The sequence below is a fragment of the Lissotriton vulgaris genome, chromosome 4_1 (assembly GCF_964263255.1).
Source record: "Lissotriton vulgaris chromosome 4_1, aLisVul1.2, whole genome shotgun sequence".
Classification (NCBI taxonomy): Eukaryota; Metazoa; Chordata; class Amphibia; order Caudata; family Salamandridae; genus Lissotriton; species Lissotriton vulgaris.
In genome coordinates this window covers 294,344,910-294,363,809 of record NC_141691.1, presented here as the reverse complement: position 1 = coordinate 294,363,809, position 18,900 = coordinate 294,344,910, and the positions used below count along the sequence as shown (strand labels likewise).

The 18,900-nt window shown below is 43.4% G+C and overlaps 1 long non-coding RNA gene across 1 annotated transcript in view; it reads left to right on the top strand.

Annotated features, from left to right (window-relative positions):
• Window positions 1–17,059, top strand: part of LOC147718668 (uncharacterized) — a 453,950-nt gene extending 436,891 nt beyond the window's left edge. The window contains exon 4 of the long non-coding RNA XR_015309999.1: window positions 16,011–17,059. This is a non-coding gene — a long non-coding RNA (uncharacterized LOC147718668). The remainder of the gene's footprint in view (window positions 1–16,010) is intronic.
• The last annotated feature ends 1,841 nt before the right edge of the window (window positions 17,060–18,900 follow it).

Below are 18,900 nucleotides of genomic sequence, written 5' to 3'. Positions count from 1 at the left end.
CATTACTCACCAAGGATGGGCGAAAAACCTAACATACCTGGTAAACAGTTTACCATAAATCCTTTTCCTTGCAGGGTATTACAACATGGTCATTACAATGACCGTGTTTTAACAACGCATACCGTTACCCCGCAAGTCATAACAACGAATTGCGGAGGGGTCAGAACGTGTTGGATTTAAAGTCTAACGCCTTCCACACTATTGTACAGACTGGAGTTGGAAAAGTAAATTATACTATTCCAACATCTAGCGCCCCAAGAGCAAGTCATTGTAATGACTTGCGGGGTAATTGTATGCGTTGTTACAACCCGGTTGTTGTAACAACCGCATTGTAATAGCCTGCAATGAAAAGGAGTGCGTTGTAAGGAGGCATATTCAACATACCAACATGGTAATGGTACTTAACCTCCTGACTAACCCTACCTCATTAGTGTGTATAATATTTACATGTGTAGCTACCCCTAAAGAAGTGCACGATTATAGTGTATGTAGGTGGAGCAGGCAGAGAAATGGACGGAAAGACAGGTCATAACGGTCCTTGGCTGTCATCAATAGGTTTGGTTGTTAGCCTCTGGCAGACAGTAGAGGAAAGCTTGAGGGTGTAAGGTGGACATGCTGGAAATCTCTAGAAATGATCATGCTGCCATGTGGCATTGAGGCTGTCAGCAAATGCTGGGCTTTAAATGAGCTGATACTTTCTCATTGATTATGATGGAGCATGATTATATGAAAATAATCTTGCTTGATTAAAACTTCTCATAAAATGTGTTTTAATAAACATGACTAACAGTGTGGAGAATTATTTACATGGAAATTTCTAAAAAAGTGCAACGTGGAGAACGTGCAAGAGAGACACAACACATTTAGTAATCAGGAGCGGCAATGAAAAGCATGCAGAAAGGTTGAGAACTAGTGTTTTTTGAGAGATGTCTATGACACCAGAGGGAAACATATTATTGGACTGAGTAATTTGCAAGTAGAATTTAGAAAATATGATAATGAAAATGCTTCAAATAAAATGCTTCCTACTTATGTTTGCTCTGATCATAAAGTGTCATAATAGAGAAGTGAATTCTTATATTTTCTTTTTCTTCTTTGAATATTCTAAATCACACCATGCTTATGAATTTAATTGAAATCATATTTTTCTGTATATTGTCTCTTATGCATTTCTTTATTTCCTTATACTTAATTAACAACAGTGTTTTTTATTCTTTAGAAAACGACGATTTGTGGTTTTTCTGTGAAGGTCTCAAAAGCTGCAGGTGTTATTTTCCTTTCTAAAGTAGGCCTCAAAAGAATGTTTTTTGTTCTTCATTATTTTTAAAATGATGATTTATTATATATTTAGTTGTTCACTAGATTTTCCTTCTGACGGTTAGAGTATTTCTCTCTATGAATAATTGTGTCAATTATGTTGCAAGCTAATGTGAAAACAAGCATATGGATATGAAGAAGGATTAATGTGTTTCTTGCTTACGAGGTGAGATGATGTCTTGCAAAAGAACAAGGACTATCTTGCAAAAGTTCCAGATGAACTAGGCTGGAGAATGATCACCTCACGAATCCTAACCAATAGAATCATGTAAAATTGTGAAAAGTAAACATTTTGGGTTGGATTTGTGAACATTTTGGGGTACAATTCGTTTTGCGGTAAAATAACTGGGCAGTAGCTGTTTGATGATGAGATGAGAGCCTTTTGCAGCTGCGTTCTCTATGCTACTCTGGCTGGCTATTATCTTTGTAATCCGGAGTGTGACATGCTCTCTGTCGAATGTGATTCTTCTTCAACCGAGCTATCCTTATTACATTGCACTTCATCAACTGGTGATGTTGCACAAGCTATATCTTTCAGCTGAAGAATTGGCTATTTTCTGACTATTGCTTGTTGTGCATAAGCTTGTTGATATTAGGTTCGTATGCATCTCGAATTGCATACTGAAATTGCAATGCATATCTTCTTTTGTCTCTCTCACTCTCTCCTCTTACATTCGTTATTGATTTTTGATGTATTACTATTTGCCATTATCTGCATTACCTTGTTGTGATTTACCTGTATCATTGAAATAACAACATTATAATGTATTTTTGTGCCTTGACTATTCATATTTGATTATTTAGATAAAATAAATCTTAATATATATAGTATAGAGTTTGCCTTTATTAAAGCGTTATTTTAACATTATATATACTTAAGATTCTGGGGAAAATTAAAAACATTCATGTTCCCCACTTTGTAAGCCCCCAAGGCTCGGTAATATCTGCCTCTTGAAATTTATCAGTAGTTAGCGCGGGGACACACTGTTCTCTGTGTAGCCAGGCGCTTTATAAATGACTTATTATTATTATTATTATTATTGTTGTTGGCTAGTTATTTTCTTTATTATAGGTCCTCATGAATAATAAACCATCTGTCTCTAATTATCTGGATCGCTATTAGCTTTTCCAAAGACTTATCGGAGGACCTCATGATTGTAAGTAGGTATAGTGTTTCCATGGGCCCAAACTCTCATTTATAGAAAAGTTTCTGAACATGATATAATGGAGATAATGTGAATGATTATAAAGTTTTTCCACCGCTTTTGCTGGATCAATTATATATGCTCAGTGATATTTATGATTCGGATTATGGATTAGATAATTCGTTATTAGCTATTGGCAACTATAGAGGGCATGCCAACAATTTTAATTATTCTGAGGTTTATTGCACTTATTTTTATAAAACAGCAGACTTTGTAAATGTGATTAGTCCAATTATTTTCCAATAAATAAAAGAAACAATACACCAAAATAACATAACCATTTTAATTAATTCTTGGTGAACAACTTGACAATGTCCATAGAATGGCAATTTTGACATTCGCTCACTGCAAGCTATACTTTCATTTAAAAGCTGTTTATACATTTCTGAAATTCTATTAATTGTTTAACTCCCAGAGAGGAAATATTCACTCTTCAGGCAGATAACAAAGAGAAAAGGGAAAGTAATAAATTCAAGTCAAAATCTATTGACTAAGAGATGAGTGTGAAAGATCGCGCTAAGCACTTCATCACATTTCAATAAAGAGACAGAATTCCCATGACATCACAAAGGAACCGTGGAAACAAATGAGGTTGAGTAGAAACTGCGAGTCACATGGCAGTGAATGGACCAGGTTAACAAGTGTTATATGAAGGGCAGAGACTATCAGTTTGTAGCCTAATGGATACTCATAAACAGGTCAGTAAAGATATTCTAATTTTCATCAAATTCTGCAAGCCTTACTACTTGATTCATTTCTATTTCTATTTCTATTTTTCTCAGTATGTTATTTACACGAGCAAAACAAATGCCATGATTTTCCATCGGGTATTCGATACATAGAACACATATTTTGTTTGGTAAAATATCCATTCTTCACAACTAGTGTTCGCCTAGCAAAGAACATGACACATCTGTTTCTATTTTATGCACAAAGAAAGTTGAATTTCTTATACTAAACACACACACACAAACATAATAGCATAATTGACTTGTAAAAATGTATTACCTTGATCATCACTGGGTACAGTTCCATATATGACTTCTTCATATGTTGCCACGAATATTATCACAAAGAGATAGGTAAGAGGCAGAAGACCCATGGAAAGAAATCGTGCTGTGTTTCCAAGTAGAATTTGTCTACATATTTTTTCTTCTGCATTGTAAGCTAATGACATGAATGAGTAGTCACATTATTGTGACATCATGGACAGGGTGACATCATTTCCTTGGAGATAAAGTTAGCTGGTTATTGTGACATTCACTGGTGTTTGCTGCTTCATCGCCTTATGTGTCATTAGATTAGGCTGGGGGCATACCGTCAAGACAAAAGAAGTCTATAGCAGGGGAAGCACAATGCCATCTTTGGGCCAGAACTGGGCAAGCAGTTTGTCGCACTGCAGTGCTTGTTAGCACCATTAGTACTAATCTAGAATGGTGTCATCGTAGGCGGTCAGACTGCAGTTCTTCTTCACCAGCAACCGGGTAGTAATTAGAGACAGAACGGTACTCGGGGGCTCTTGGATGCAATCGAGAAAGTCAAGGTAGGCCACTGTTCGTGCCAATCAGAGCAGGTCCGATCAGTGCGATTTTTGCTTATTCTGCAAATTCAGCACTCTGTGTTCAGGCTCTGGAAGTGACCACTTCCCCCGAGGATAATTACAAGCACTGTTTCCGGGCCTGCACTTTTGTTTCATAGACTAATGCATGTCGGCTGTTGTAGTTTGCTTCCATTGAAGTGATCAGACTAAAGCACCTGAAAGACGCTCTTTGTACGTGGACGGTCTAGGACTGGATTCTGGAAACAATGTCCCAAATTACCTGAAATTAAGTGGTCATCCTACTGATGGCGCCAGTTCAAGTAGCAGAAGGTTTTAGCTCCCGAATCAGGATTACAACTTGTGTAAAATACCTCTAGGAATATGTTGGCTTTCACCTGCACAATTTTTGCCAGGTGAATCCTGGTGAAAAGTAAGCTGAGATGGTCGAAGCAGCCAGAGCTATTGAACAATTGAAAGTGATCAGTAGTGTCTCTTTTTCCATTCGGACTTTGAATGGGGCTGTAGTACCAAACCCGTGAAGGACGCAATAATTCAGAAACTGTATTTCATCCTGGAGTGTTTCTCTGAGATAATATCATACATTTAGGAATTAAGGCCTCAATGTCGATATTTGTATTTTACAACCCTTACATTGGCAGCGTGTTATTTTCACAATTTTTCTTTTTATAAACGTTTACTATTATCATCCCCATCAATAACCTTTCCTCCATCACTAACCAAAAAAGTAACCGATGTATCGTCTGCCATAAGTGTTATCTCTAAATATTGTTCGTCATATTATCACTCTGTTGGAGTTATTAATAAAAATTCCACACACAAGAGGACAATGTTTTTTTTCTGAACGATAGTTAGTTCTCAATATTTCTATCAGACAATAGTATGTTAAAGATATTCCGATCTACAACCGAACACCCAAAATACATCATTCTTAGCACAAGCAAATCAAATTTGTGGAACGTGAAAATATGAAGGGAGAAGGAACAATCAATTTGGCGATTTCATGAAGTTGCTGTATTACTAGCTGGTTTTCTTCAAATAGAAAAATGTAATATATGAATAGTTTTTGTAGGGTGATCTTGTGTTGTGTTAATTAACTTAAATACCAATGTATTTGACTCCACTCACTGTGATGATGCATTAGCCCTTCAAAAGGGCTTTGATACATTACTGCGTTTGACTCATACTGCGTCTCCTATTCTTTGGGCTGGTGATTTTAAAATGCAAAAGATACACCCAATCGGCGAGCTGCGTATGTGGTATCATTAACTATGCGAGTAAAGGTTTTCCACACTTCCAACACATTGCTTATGGAAAGGCCCTAAGCTCTTGTTTAGATATGATCTCTTGATGCTGGAAGATTGTAATATTTCATGCCATGTGCAGACCCATTCATTTGTTGGTAGAGGTGCACCTACTACGGTCATGTCCTGTTACAACCCATGTCATTACCCCGCATGCTGTTGCAACACAAAACAATACCCCGACTTGCTGTCCGGAGAGCCCTGGAAGTTGGAATTGTTTAATTTACTTTTCCATCTCCAATCTGTGCAACAGTAGGGAAGGTTCTGGAGTGAATCCAACACCTTCTACCCACTGCGTTGCAACAGCATGTGGGGTAATGGTATGCGTTGCAACAGAAGTGGTGTAAAGGCTGTTTCCCACCTACTACAATTGACCACATTATAAATACCTCGACTGCCAGTCATCTTTTTTCTTATCTCAGAGTAAAACAAACTGCAGTGAGTGATCATAACTAGGGGTGGGCGGAATTTGCTTAGTTGTGCTACGCAAAGTTCCTCAAAATGGCAAAAAAACTCTGCAAACTCGCAGAATAATATTTTGTGACAGGAGCATCGTGCCAGAATGAATCCTGCCCTGCATATTTATCCAAGAAGATGCAACCGTTTTGTGCAATACCTCTATTCAACGGGAGTACTTTCTACTGGCTAATCAGTAAGTGCTACCTCATTGGGTAAATTAATGAATGTATAGTGCCTTTCCTACACTACAGCTGCGGGCCAGAAGAGTTGTCTCCAGTGACCATGTGTGTCTGTACCTTTACCGCTGTGCCAAAAGGCACTGGGGTCCCTTGAGTGAGCTGTTCATCATAGTGGGTAAAGGGCGGGAAGAATTTGCATACCACTAGAGTATGTGGGGCGGGGCCAAATGGGTGGGGCTTCTATGCTAGTTCACATGCCTCTTGTTTATAAAGGGTCAAAGAGTGATCAGAGCAGCAGATGAGGAGTAAGAACCTCCTTGTCACAGGAACTACACGTGGATTGGGCTCGAGATACTCATGGATGCAAAGACCTCCATCAAGGATCACACAGCTCATTTTTGACGGAAGATGTGGGGAGAAAGCACACCTGCCCAGCCTCGACCGAGCTCACAAAGTTTTTGGGCTGATTAATGCATTACTGATTTTCAGCTGCAACTCAGGCACCTGCTTTATTTATATCTAAGTCCTTCCTGTTGAGGTTTAATTTTTGTGAGATGAGCATCATGCCAGAATGAATCCTGCCCTGCATATTTATCCAAGAGGATGCAACCGTTTTGTGCAATACCTCTACTCAATGGGAGTACTTTCTACTGGCTAATCAGTAAGTGATACCTCATTGGGTAAATGTATAATGCCTTTCCTACACTACAGCTGCCGGCCAGAAGAGTTGTCCCCAGTGACCATGTGTGTCTGAAACTTTGCCACTGTGCCGAAAGGCACCGGGGTCCCTTGAGTGAAATGTCCATCATAGTGGGTAAAGGGCGGGAAGACTTTGCATACCACTAGTGAATGTGGGGCAGGGACAAACAGGCGGGGCTTCTATGCAAGTTCATATGCCTCTTGTTTATAAAGGGTCAGAGAGCGATCAGAGCAGCAGATGAAGAGAAAGAACGTCCTGGTCACAGGAACTACATGGGGATTGCGCTCGAGAAACTCATGGATGCAAAGACCTCCATCAAGGATCACACGGCTCACTTTTGATGAAAGATGTGGGGAGAAAGCACATCTGCCCAGCCTCAACTGCGCTCACAAACTATTTGGGCTGATTAATGCATTACTGAATTTCAGCTGCAACTCACGCACCTGCTTTATTTATATCTAAGTGCTTCCTGCGTTGAACTTTTTTTCATGAGACCAGTTATCCGAGGAAAAGTGGCATTCTAAAAACACAAAATGTTATTTTAAAAAGCACTCAAATTTGAATATATTTTAGAAGTGCACCTGAAGCTTTCAGCAAAATGTTTGAGACTGCTACATTTACATTTGCTGTCTAAAGCGCGCGTGTTGTAAGTGTGTTTTGATTCAAAGCGCTCAATATATATTAGAGGGGATGTGTTAATCCAAAATGCCCCCTCGCCTATCACCTTAAATGCCCTGAAAAGTCTGCAAGAACCAACACAACACATGGAAGAACACTGTTCAACATGTGTATGACTGTTTTGGGTGCAACGACGTCTGCTAGTAATGCGAGGGTATAACACATAAAGTATCAGAGCACAAATTTTATGCAGCCGTCATGCAGCTAGAGTGCTCAAACTGTTTGGGCATAGCTATGCAGATGGGGCAAATGTATCAAACCGTTTCAGTAGGCCTGATCTAAGGATTTCTATCTGTTGTGGAATTCTGCACCCAATGTTCAGAAAATTAGATTGTGTAATTACAATTTCTATTTACATAGCGCGTACTACCCCTGACGAGACATTGAAGCGCTTTAGGGCGAGTGGTTAGTGGTTATTGTTGAATATCTTGATTAGTAATGAAAACAAGAAAAAAGTGCCTGTATTTGCTCTAATTACTTTGTGAGTTAGCTTCCCGTACAGCTAGTGCTAGTGCTGAGTAATGCTGTGGTGATGCTGAGTGATGCTGTAGTGGTGCTGAGTGGTGCTATGGTGGTGCTGAGTGATAATGTGGTGGCGCTGAGTGATGCTGTGGTGGTGCTGAGTGATGCTGTGGTGGCGCTGAGTGGTACTGTGGTCGTGCTGAGTGGTGCTGTGGTGGTGCTGAGTGATGCTGTGGTAGTGCTGAGTGGTGCTGTGGTGGTGCTGAGTGATGCTGTGGTGGTGCTGAGTGATGCTGTAGTGGTGCTGAGTGGTGCTGTGGTGGTGCTGAGTGCTTCTGTGGTGGTGCTGAGTGATAATGTGGTGGTGCTGAGTGATAATGTGGTGGTGCTGAGTGATGCTGGGGTAGTGCTGAGTGATGATGTGGTGATGCAGAGGGCAGAAAGGCACAAAAAGCAGTCTAACAAAGGGCAGAAGGGCAGAAAACTAAGGGAAAAACGAGTCTAACAGAGGGCAGAAGGGAAAAAAAACAGTCTAACAGAGGACAGAAGGGCAAAAAAACAAGGGAAAAACGAGTCTAACAGAGGGCAGAAGGGCACAAAAAACGAGTCTAACAGGGGGCAGAAAGGCACAAAAACGAGTCTAACCGAGGGTAGAAGGGCACAAAAAACGAGTCTAACAGAAGGCAGTAGGGCACAAAAACAAGGGAATAACAGAGGGCACCAGGGCAAAAAAAACCTGAGTCTAACTAAGGGCAGAAGGGCAGAAAAACAAGGGAAAAATTAGTCTAACAGTGGGCAGAAGGGCACAAAAAACGAGTCTAACAGAGGGCAGAAGGGATCAAAAAACGAGACTAACAGGGGGCAGAATGAATCCCGCCCTGTGTGTTTGTCCATGAAGATGCCACCTTTTTGTGCAATACCTCTACTCAACTGGAGTACTTTCTACTGTCTAATCAGTAAGTGCTCCCTCATTGTCTAAATGTATAGGGGCAGATTTACAATAACTGGCGCATCTCCAGGGATGCTCCAGTTATTGTGTGCTGCAGCCCCTCCACCCATGGTACGCCCCATTTACAATGCGGCGCACCATATGGCAAAAACGGCACAGATGCGTCACGCATTTGTGCCGTAAAAGCAGCACATTGCTAGAGCTGGAACACAACTCCAGCAATGCTCTGGGGGGCCCTATCTCCCCAATGCTGCGTCAAACCATGTGCCTGCTTCAAGCAGGCACAGGGTTTTGACGCAGCATTGGCCTAAAAGTGACTAAGTGAAATCTTGTAGATTTCACTCAGCCACTTTTAGCAGGCGTTCCTGCACAGGAATGCCCTGCCCTGCGCCGGAACGCCTCCTGATGGCGCAGGGCTTTACAACGTGACGCATCTTTCAGATGCGTCACGTTGTTAATACCCAGCACCATGGCGCATCTTTTGTGCTGCCGCTGCATCACAAAAGTGAAGCAACTGCAGCGCAAAAGAGGCGCATGTGGCTTGTAAATCTGCCCCATAGTGCTTTTACTACACTGTAGCTGAGTAAAGGGCCAGAAGATGTGTTTCGAGTGACAATGTGTGCCTGTGCCTCTGTTACAGGCACACATGGTCACTGGAGACACATCTTCTGGCCCTTTACGCAGCTGCAGTGTAGTAAAAGCACTTTACATTTACCCAATGAGGGAGCACTTACTGGATTAGCAAGTAGAAAGTACTCCAGGGCAAATCCCCAAAAGTCCACGATTTTGTGGGGATATTCTCGAATTCTCTGATTTTTTTTCGATTTTGCAGGGAAATCTGCGAATTCGCAGAACGCGAATTCTCAAATTTCGCCCATGCTTAGTCTTAACACATACTACATGCTCTCTCTTAAATGAGTAGAGTGTGAAAGGGTTTTACGTGTTCCGCTGTAAACTTGACAGCTACCCCATCATGGCAATGATCAATATCTATAAGGCCAAAGTATTGCCAGCTGCCATACACTGTGGGGGCCTGTGGGGTAGTACATCTTGCTGGCTTTTCTAAGTTGTGGAGAATGCCTTTTTAAGGTGCCTTTTGTATTTTCATGCCTCAACACCATCCTCAATTATACACAAGGAATTGGGGCTAATTCACCTCGAAGACCTGCTTTAGCATAAACCTATTTTATTGTGGTACTCAATATGGACTAAATCTGAGGCAGATTTTACAAAAGGAAAATGTTTCGATTGTTTAGTGTTAGTTCATGTTTTTAACATTCTGTAGCTTTCCTATATAGATTATATTTTTTAATTTACGTTTGGCTCTCCTGGGCTTCATCATTCTTGAGAGTTCTTGCTTTTCAAAAATACAAGGTTAAGGCCTTTTTATTTAGGTGTTAGAGCTTAAAAAAGATCTCTTGTTGATGCCATGAAATCCGTTTTTGTCACATACTTGTCGATCGCTTTCTTTGATGGCTTTCAAAAGTACCTATATTTGGTGACAAATACCCAACATCACTTCATTTTAACGAGGCTACAGCTGGGTTTAGTACACCACCTTGTCACCTTCTGCTAGAAACAGGGTCTATAGTGGCAGAGGTTTGCACCCTATTCAGGTAGAGACCACCACTCAATTCAGGGTAAGTCAGATACACACTCTAAGTCAACCTGTCCTCACCCTTCAGTAGCTTTGCACGGAGAGGTCAAACTTAACTCAGGAGGCAATATGTAAAGTATTTCTGCAACACAAACTACACTAACTCAATGAAAACACCACAAAATATCTCCAAACATAGATAAATAGAGGATATTTATCTGAGTAAAACAAGACCAAAACAGCAAAATTCAAGTAAGTGGAAGTCAAGATGTAATTTTTTATAGATTAAAGGTGTAAAGAGTGCTTAAAAGTCACTAGTTGTCTAAAGGTTGAGGGACTGGTGCAAATTCAAAGTTCAAGTCAACCACAGTGGAGGGCAGGCTGGCTACCAGACTGAAACAGGTCCCATTGAAGAAATACAGTTTTTCTGCGTGGGGGGCCATAGCCCAGATGTCTTGCACACTTGGTCCACTACACCTCCAACCGTTTCAAGGGTTATATCGTGTAACTGTTCCTCCAACCTTGGGTCAATGCCATTGGACTCGACATAAATCAGGGGTGATTCCTTCATCCCCCTGACCCTACATCTGGGATTCTGTACCCATTTGGGAGTAGTGCCTTCAGAAAACTGAACAGTCAGGGCACCTGAGGTGGCCGCCCCTTCTATTTCTCTTGACACTGGGGATATCTCGTTCTCCAGAATTCAGTCAATAGGCATCTGGGAGTTACTAGGACTTTTTGTTGGTCACCTTCCCACCCCACGCTAGGGACACAAGGGCCAAAGGGTGGAAATAATCCTGCCCAGGGTCTGGAGTCACTTTACACATCTTGCCAGAATACTGCCCTGGGGAGACTAGCTCTTTCACAATCAAGGTCCTGCTAGCCCTAGTATCCCTCAGGGCAGTGATTGGGACCCCATTCCCTCCCAACTGATGGAAGGGATGGCCTCCACCTTCAGGGATCACAACTCATCCTGTGTGGAGATCTCCTAGCTGAGGGAGATCATGGCATGTTCTGTGACCTGCCTCTGGGGACTTTACCATAAGGCTACATGGGCCACCCTGGTTGAATTCCCACCAATGGGTGGTTTATTTGGACAGACAGACTCCTAACTGGGAACAATAAAAGCAATAGGGTTGGAAATGGGTTGCCCTGGGCCACTGAGTACCAGAACCTACCTACCTCTTCTCAGTAGAGACATGGAAACCCTTTCCTTCCCCTTTACCCTGGGACCTAATCCTCATTCTTTTGGGGGTAACCTAAACCAACCTTCCTGGGGTCACTCCTAAGTACCTTTCTGGACACTCTAATGCTGACCCAGACGTCCACCCCTTTGCAGGCTTCCCAGAGTCAGTCAGCTTGCTATCCACTAGCTGTTGGCGCAGCTCTGTAAAACAATTAGCAAGAATGTGCTTTTTCAAAAATAAGTTGCACAACCCTTTAAAAATTATCAACTGTGCTGCTTCTCACACAGCCCTTCAGTAACTTACCAGCATAGTCCAAGAAATCCACCAATGCTTGTGTAAAGAGTTTGTGACTAGCCCTGAATCGTTGTCTATAATTCTTATGTGTCAACCCAAAAATGCTGACTGAAATGGCCTTCATGGCAGTATAGTTAGTCTGGTACCCCACCTCTAATGTAAGGAGTACATCCCACCCTACTGTGGGCATGTCCCACCTATGATTACTCCCATACCTTAGAACTCCTCTGGGACCCTGTGCAATTTTAAAGCTACTAGATAAGACCTCCAGCCATTTATCCATGTCATCTCCCACATTATAAATGTCACCATATCTTTTGGGCTATTAAATCAGGACTCATGTGAGGATACTGCAGATATGCTGCCACCATTGCTGTTGCTGCTGGACCCCACTTGTGGGGCTCTGATGTCCAGCTCTCTGAAGTTTAGCTTATTGGTTAGTGTCCTTTCTTCTGTTGCATGGTTCTCCAATGTCGGTGCTGGAGGGCCTGATCCATGATAGATTTTTAACATACCTACATTTATCTGAATGTGGTTCTTCTACAGATCTGGTATGGATCTGGCCCTCGAGGACCAATATTGGAGAACCCTGTTCTAGAGCCACCCTTTTCCCCTCTAAAGCATACTTTTTCTCCAAATGCAGCTTTAGTTTTCTAACCTCCCTCCTGTCCCCAGCTCCTCTGGGGTCAGGCTCCTAGATGAGGCAATGCTCCCTGCCTTGGAATGTCGAGAGTCTAATGAATTGTTGTTGAGACACACAAAGGGGGTCCCACATCATTGTCGAGCTCTGTTGAAGTGAATGCAATGCATCATTGAGTCACTCAGAGAGTGATCATTGACCCATGCAGGCTGTTGAGTCGATGTTGTAGAGCATCCTCTGTGTCGAAGGCCGATGCATCGGAATTTCTTTCGCAGTTAAGCCAATGTGTCAGTTTTTTAAGAATTCAGCTGCAAATCTCAATCCTAATCATGAGGCCCTGAACTGGAGGACTCACAGATGGCAGAGTTCCACTGCAACAGCAGAATTGCATGAAGTCTTTTGTGTCCCTGAGACTTCAGAAAACAGGAGGCTAGCTCTTGAAATCACTCAGTTTTTAAATGTGATGGGCACAGTCCTTCCCCTCAGCAGGGCAGAGGTCAGCAGGCAGCCCCTCAAAGCAGAAAAGCAGGATCTCAGAACAGTCAGTCACACCAAAATGGCAATCCTTACAGCATACCAGTCTTAACACCAGCAGAGTTCTTCCCAGATCCACTAGTGTACTGCTTTGGTAGGGTTGTGCCTCAGTACTTATACCCAAAAGTGCTTTGATGTAGGTTGTGATTTCAAAGACACTCTCTAAAGTGCACAAGGATCCCTTTTAACCCAGTCATGTCAGTCAGACTATCTGTGGCGGGTAATCAGCCCATTTTGTGAGGACAGGGCAAAGACTTTTCAGATATAAGTGTGATCCACCTCTCCCACTTCCTGCCGAGGAAAGCTATTAGAAGGCAGATGAATGCGGATAAGCCATGTGTCTTACCCAGCCATTCCTGTGTTTGTGCCTGTCTAGAGAGAGTACACAAAGTGTAGCTGTCATCCAGCCTAGACGTGTGTTGGAGATCCGTGCTCACTATGCCACTGGAGTCAAGCTGTCATGGCTGATGACGGCTGATAGCCAGAAACTGGTCCTAGGGTGCTTGATTCGGGTCCAGGGAAGACATGACTTGGCAGTTCTGGCTGGACTGTTCCCATGAGGTTCAGGGTTAAGACTGATTTGCATATGGCCATTTCTGAACTGGGGTGGCATGGTAAGCAAAATAACGATGGATTACACCCAGATCTGTGACTGTGGGTGAATGTTTTGCCAATGTGCAACATTCCATCCATCACCTTGTGTGTTTTGCTGTTCGCCCTATGTAGGAAGGGTATGCCAAGACGTGGGTCCCATGCTCAATATGCCACTGGAGTCAAGCTATCCTGGCTGATGATGGCTGATAGCCAGAAACTGGTCCTAGGAGGCTTGATTCCAGTCCAGGGAAGACATGGCTTGGCAGTTCGGGCTGGACTGTTCCCATGAGGCACAGGGTCAAGACTCATTTGCGTATGGCCATGTCCTAACTGGGGTGGCGTGATGAGCAAAATAACAATGGATTAACCCAGATCTGTGACTGGGGGTGAATGTTTTGCCAATGTGCAATATTCCGTCCATCACCGTGTGTGTTTTGCAATCCTTACAGCACACCAGTCTTTACTCCAGCAGAGTTCTTTCGAGATCCACTAGTCTACTGCTTTGGTAGTTCCGCGCCTCATTACTTATACCCCAAAATACTTTGATGTAAGTTGTGACTTCAAAGAAAGTCTCTGAAGTTCACAAGGATCCCATTCAAACCAGTCCTGTCTGTCAGGCTATCTGTGGGGGTTAATCAGCCCTTTGTGAGAGGACAGGGCACAGTCTATTCAGATTTAAGTGTGAGCCACCTCTCTCACTTCCTGCCGAGGAAAGCTATTAGAAGGCAGATGAATGCGGATAAATCATGTGTCTGTGTCTTACCCAGTCCTTCCTGTGTTTGTGCCTGTCTAGAGGGAGTACACAAAGTGTAGCTGTCACCCAGCCTAGATGTGTGTTGTAGACAGGCTGCAGGTACATAGAGCAAAGTTAATAGCAGAGAAGAATCCAATTTCTTAAAGTGGTATTTCAAAAATGGTACGAAACATGATACAGCTTCTCATTTCTGATGAGGAATTACATCTTAACCCCTTCGATGCTGGTGACGGAACCATTCCGTCATCAGTCACGGTTGAGCTGTGCTGATGACGGAATGGTTCCGTCACGACCACACCCTGTCATAAAATTGCAGCACAGCAGGAAAATTCCTGTAGCAGCGATGTGGTTAAAAAGTGTTTTAAGGAATTCCCAATGCTAGCCTATGAAAAGAGTAGGCCTCCCAGCTGTGTAAAATTAATTTAGCTGTTTATCACTACTAGCACGTGTAAAGATTAAAAGGAAATTTCCAGCCTTTAAGTTACACAGCACTTTCCCCTTAGGGTCACTTAGGGCCTACCTTTGAGGTGACTTATGTGTAATAAAAGGGGAGTTTAAGGTTTGACAAGAGGTTTTAAATGCCAAGCCACAGTTTTAGTAAACTGCACACACAGTCCCTGCAATGGCAATCCTGAGACAGGTTTTGAAAGGCTTCTTGTGTGGTGACACATCTAGTCTGCAGGCCACTAGTAGCATTTTGGTTGCAGGCCCTGGGTACATGGTATACCACTTTACAAGTATCACTTTATAAGGGAGTTAAAGGTAAACCAAATATGCCAATCACGTATACACCAGAGTCACCATGTTTATTGGAAAAGCATGTGCACTTTAGCACTGGTTGGCAGGAGTAAAGAGTCCTAAGGCCAACAAACAGAATTCTGCAAAAAGAGGAGAAAGGCAAAACTTTGGGTAACCCTGTAAATAGGGCCATTTCCAACACCTTCTCTATCACAAACCAGTGGCGCAGGGCAATGGTGTAGTGCCCTTGTGAAGGTACCTCAAAACAGAGCACTCAGCACTTTATGCTAATTTCCAGCTTTTATGATGGTCTAAGGAAGCATATCTTGAAACAAATCTTCATCACACACAATATTAGATATTACAATGTTGCACTACAGTTGTGTACTTTGGAAGACCCCATAATAAGTTTTAGCGTCGCTTCTTATATTTGGGGAGCGAGTGGAATTGGGAAAGTATTTTTGTCTAATTGTATTATTTGTTCCCACATGCAAACAAATATTGTGAAAATGTTCAAATGTTTTATCTGTTTTTTTAACTTCATGGATGTATTGTAGTTGTATAACGTGCATTTTTATGGCCAAGTGTGATAGTGTTGAATAAAGATTTTTTAATCGAAGCAAATAGTTAATGGCGAATATTGCGTGCTAAATGTGGGAGATATTGCCTTGCAAAATGTGTAGGTGTGTTAAGGAGTCATGGTAAGCAGAGGTAAATTTATCAAACGTGCATATCTCGAAAACATTAAGGAATCTATCATTATTTTTTCTTGTTTGTTCCATTGCAGGAAGATAGAGAACTATAGAAGAAAACATTGTTCTTATTATGTACACCAGAAGTAATTTATTTGTTTCTTTGCAGATATCCCTGGCTTTGAACTGCTGACCAACAGAGCTAACGAAACATGGATACATTGTCATGCTCTGCCAATCAACTGGAAAGCAGAAGGAAATCCAGCTACTTGCGTCCAAAGTAGTCAGCTTCTAGCCTACTCAGCTGCTGAAAGCACCCTGGGGCGAAACCCTCCAATGATGTTATAGGAGCCACATCGGAGACTGGACGTAAGAGACCATGGCGTCACCTTTCAAGCTACACCTGAACGTGCGTGCTATCCCTGACCTGCAGTGCGAACATTATAAAGAATCGAAAAGTGCGTCTGGCAGGCGAGTGTACCCTTATCTGCATTCTCAAGAGCAGCCAAGGAACGAACAGAAGAGGTCTGGGACACTCTTCGCTCACCCTTTGCCCAAGCTGCCCGACAGACCGCGCACTGCACCAAATACTTCTTTCCGTGACGTGAGAATACGGTGTCACGAACATCTTGACCTTCCCTCAAGCTCTCACCATACCACCCTGCCAGAACTCACCTCGGAACATCGTACGTGCCAACAACATGGTCACCGAAGTTCCACCAATCCGAATAAAGAAGGAAGAAGGCGCCACGCCAGTGGTCGCGCTATGGAGGAGAATTGCCCCGTGACTCCGATGTCCACTTGGTGCCAGCATTCCACGCTACCAAGCATCTACAAAGAGGGCCATCGGAGCGCGAAGCCGCTGTCCGCCTGCCATCCACCCAATCATCCCTCCGAGATCCGCGACTATTGTTTCCACTGGACGAGATGTACTCCCAAAACTGACGTTTTTGAGAAGACCAAGCACTCGCGCAGCCCCTGCCGACTAATTATTTCCCCAACCCTGAGGTGTGTTAGTTTCGCTCTCAGCGATGATGATCCGCAGTAGAAAATCCATAGGTGCTGAAGCTGCCTGCCCGAGGGCACTCTGACCACACTGTTTCTCGTTGGTGCAAAAGCCCCTGACGTTGTTTCTGACATGTTGTGGTGTTAATTATAAAATGCCTACGGCTAGAGAGATCAAATTTTATCTAAATGTCTTCACTTTAACTGTGTATTAATTACGGTGTGCATTATAAAAGATTTTCAATTTAAACAAAACGAATCTGCGAACTTTCCCGTTTATTATGTTGGTCAAATATATCTTATGCTGTGTCGGGTATCAGCACTCTACACTCTGCTAGCACTTAGGCTCTTGTTGTCCATTGCTGGCCCATGTGAAGGGTGGACACAGAAACACTACTCAGGGCAGATCTCTAGTCCAGAACTTAATTGAGTACTGTGAGGAGGACGCCCTACTCTATGGTTCAACCACTTTCTGGGCATTCAGGTTGGCAAGGAATTTTTAAAAATCACCCGCACATTTCTTGCCGCTAACACCCTCCATAAGTTCTGCACGTTACTCGTGGACGTGTAAAACCAGACTGGGCAGGATGTACATGTGAGGACAAACAGTGGCAGGTGTTTGTTGAGCAGCAACTTGTGCAGACATTTCGTACCTGTATTTAAGAGAGAAACTGGCTTTTAGAAGAAGCATTCATAAGCCATCAACCCCTCTTTGTGTATGTGGATGGCCATGGAATGTTCAAGGTTACCGGGAGAGTTTCCAATCTAGTGTGCCTCATTTTACATATCGGTACAAAAGGGTGTGGTGATGGACGGAGCATCTGAATCAACCAAACACTCACACCCAGTCAAAAGATCTGGGTTTAATCCATCACCACCTCCTTTTGTACCGCTTTTGGCCGCCATAAGTGTGGCAGGGTATGCTCAGACGTGAGTCCCTTGCTCACTTTGCCACTGGATTCAAGCAAGCCGGGCTGAAGATGGCTGGAACGTCAGAAACCGGTCCTCGGAAGCTTGTTTCTGGTCCAGGGAAGACATGGTTTGGCAGTTCGGGCTGGACTGTTCCCATGAGGCACAGGGTCAGACTGATTTGCATATAGCCATGTCTGAACTGGGGTGGCAGAGTGGGCTAAAGAACGGTGAGAGATTAAACCCAGATCTTTTGACTGGGTGTGAGTGTTTAATTGATTCAGATGCTCCGTCCATCACCACCCCCTTTTGTACCGCTTTTGTTTTGTACCGCTTTTGGCCGCCATAAGTGTGGCAGGGTATGCTCAGACCTGAGTCCCTTGCTCACTTTGCCACTGGATTCAAGCAAGCCGGGCTGAAGAAGGCTGGAATGCCAGAAACCGGTCCTCGGAAGCTTGTTTCCGGTCCAGGGAAGACATGGCTTGGCAGTTCGGGCTGGACTGTTCCCATGAGTTACAGGGTCAGACTGATTTGCATATAGCCCTGTCTGAACTGGGGTGGCAGAGTGGGCTAAAGAACGGTGATGGATTAAAACCCAGATCTTTTGACTGGGTGTGAGTGTTTGATTGTTTCAGATGCTCCGTCCATCACCACCCCCTTTTGCACCGCTTTTGGCTGCCATAAGTGTGGCAGGATATGCTCAGACCTGATTCCCTTGCTCACTTTGCCACTGGATTTAAGCAAGCCGGGCTGAAGACGGCTGGAATGCTAGAAAGCGGTCCTCGGAAGCTTGTTTCCGGTCCAGGGAAGACATGGCTTGGCAGTTCGGGATGGACTGTTCCCATGAGGCACAGGGTCAGACTGATTTGCATATAGCCAAGTCTGAACTGGGGTGGCAGAGTGGGCTAAAGAACGGTGATGGATTAAACCCAGATCTTTTGACTGGGTGTGAGTGTTTGATTGATTCAGATGCACCGTCCATCACCACACCCTTTTGAACCGCTTTTGGCCACCATAAGTGTGGCAGGGTACGCTCAGACGTGAGTCCATTGCTCACTTTGCCACTGGATTCAAGCAAGCCAGGCTGAAGACGGCTGGAATGCCAGAAACCGGTCCTCGGAAGCTTGTTTCCGGTCCAGGGATGA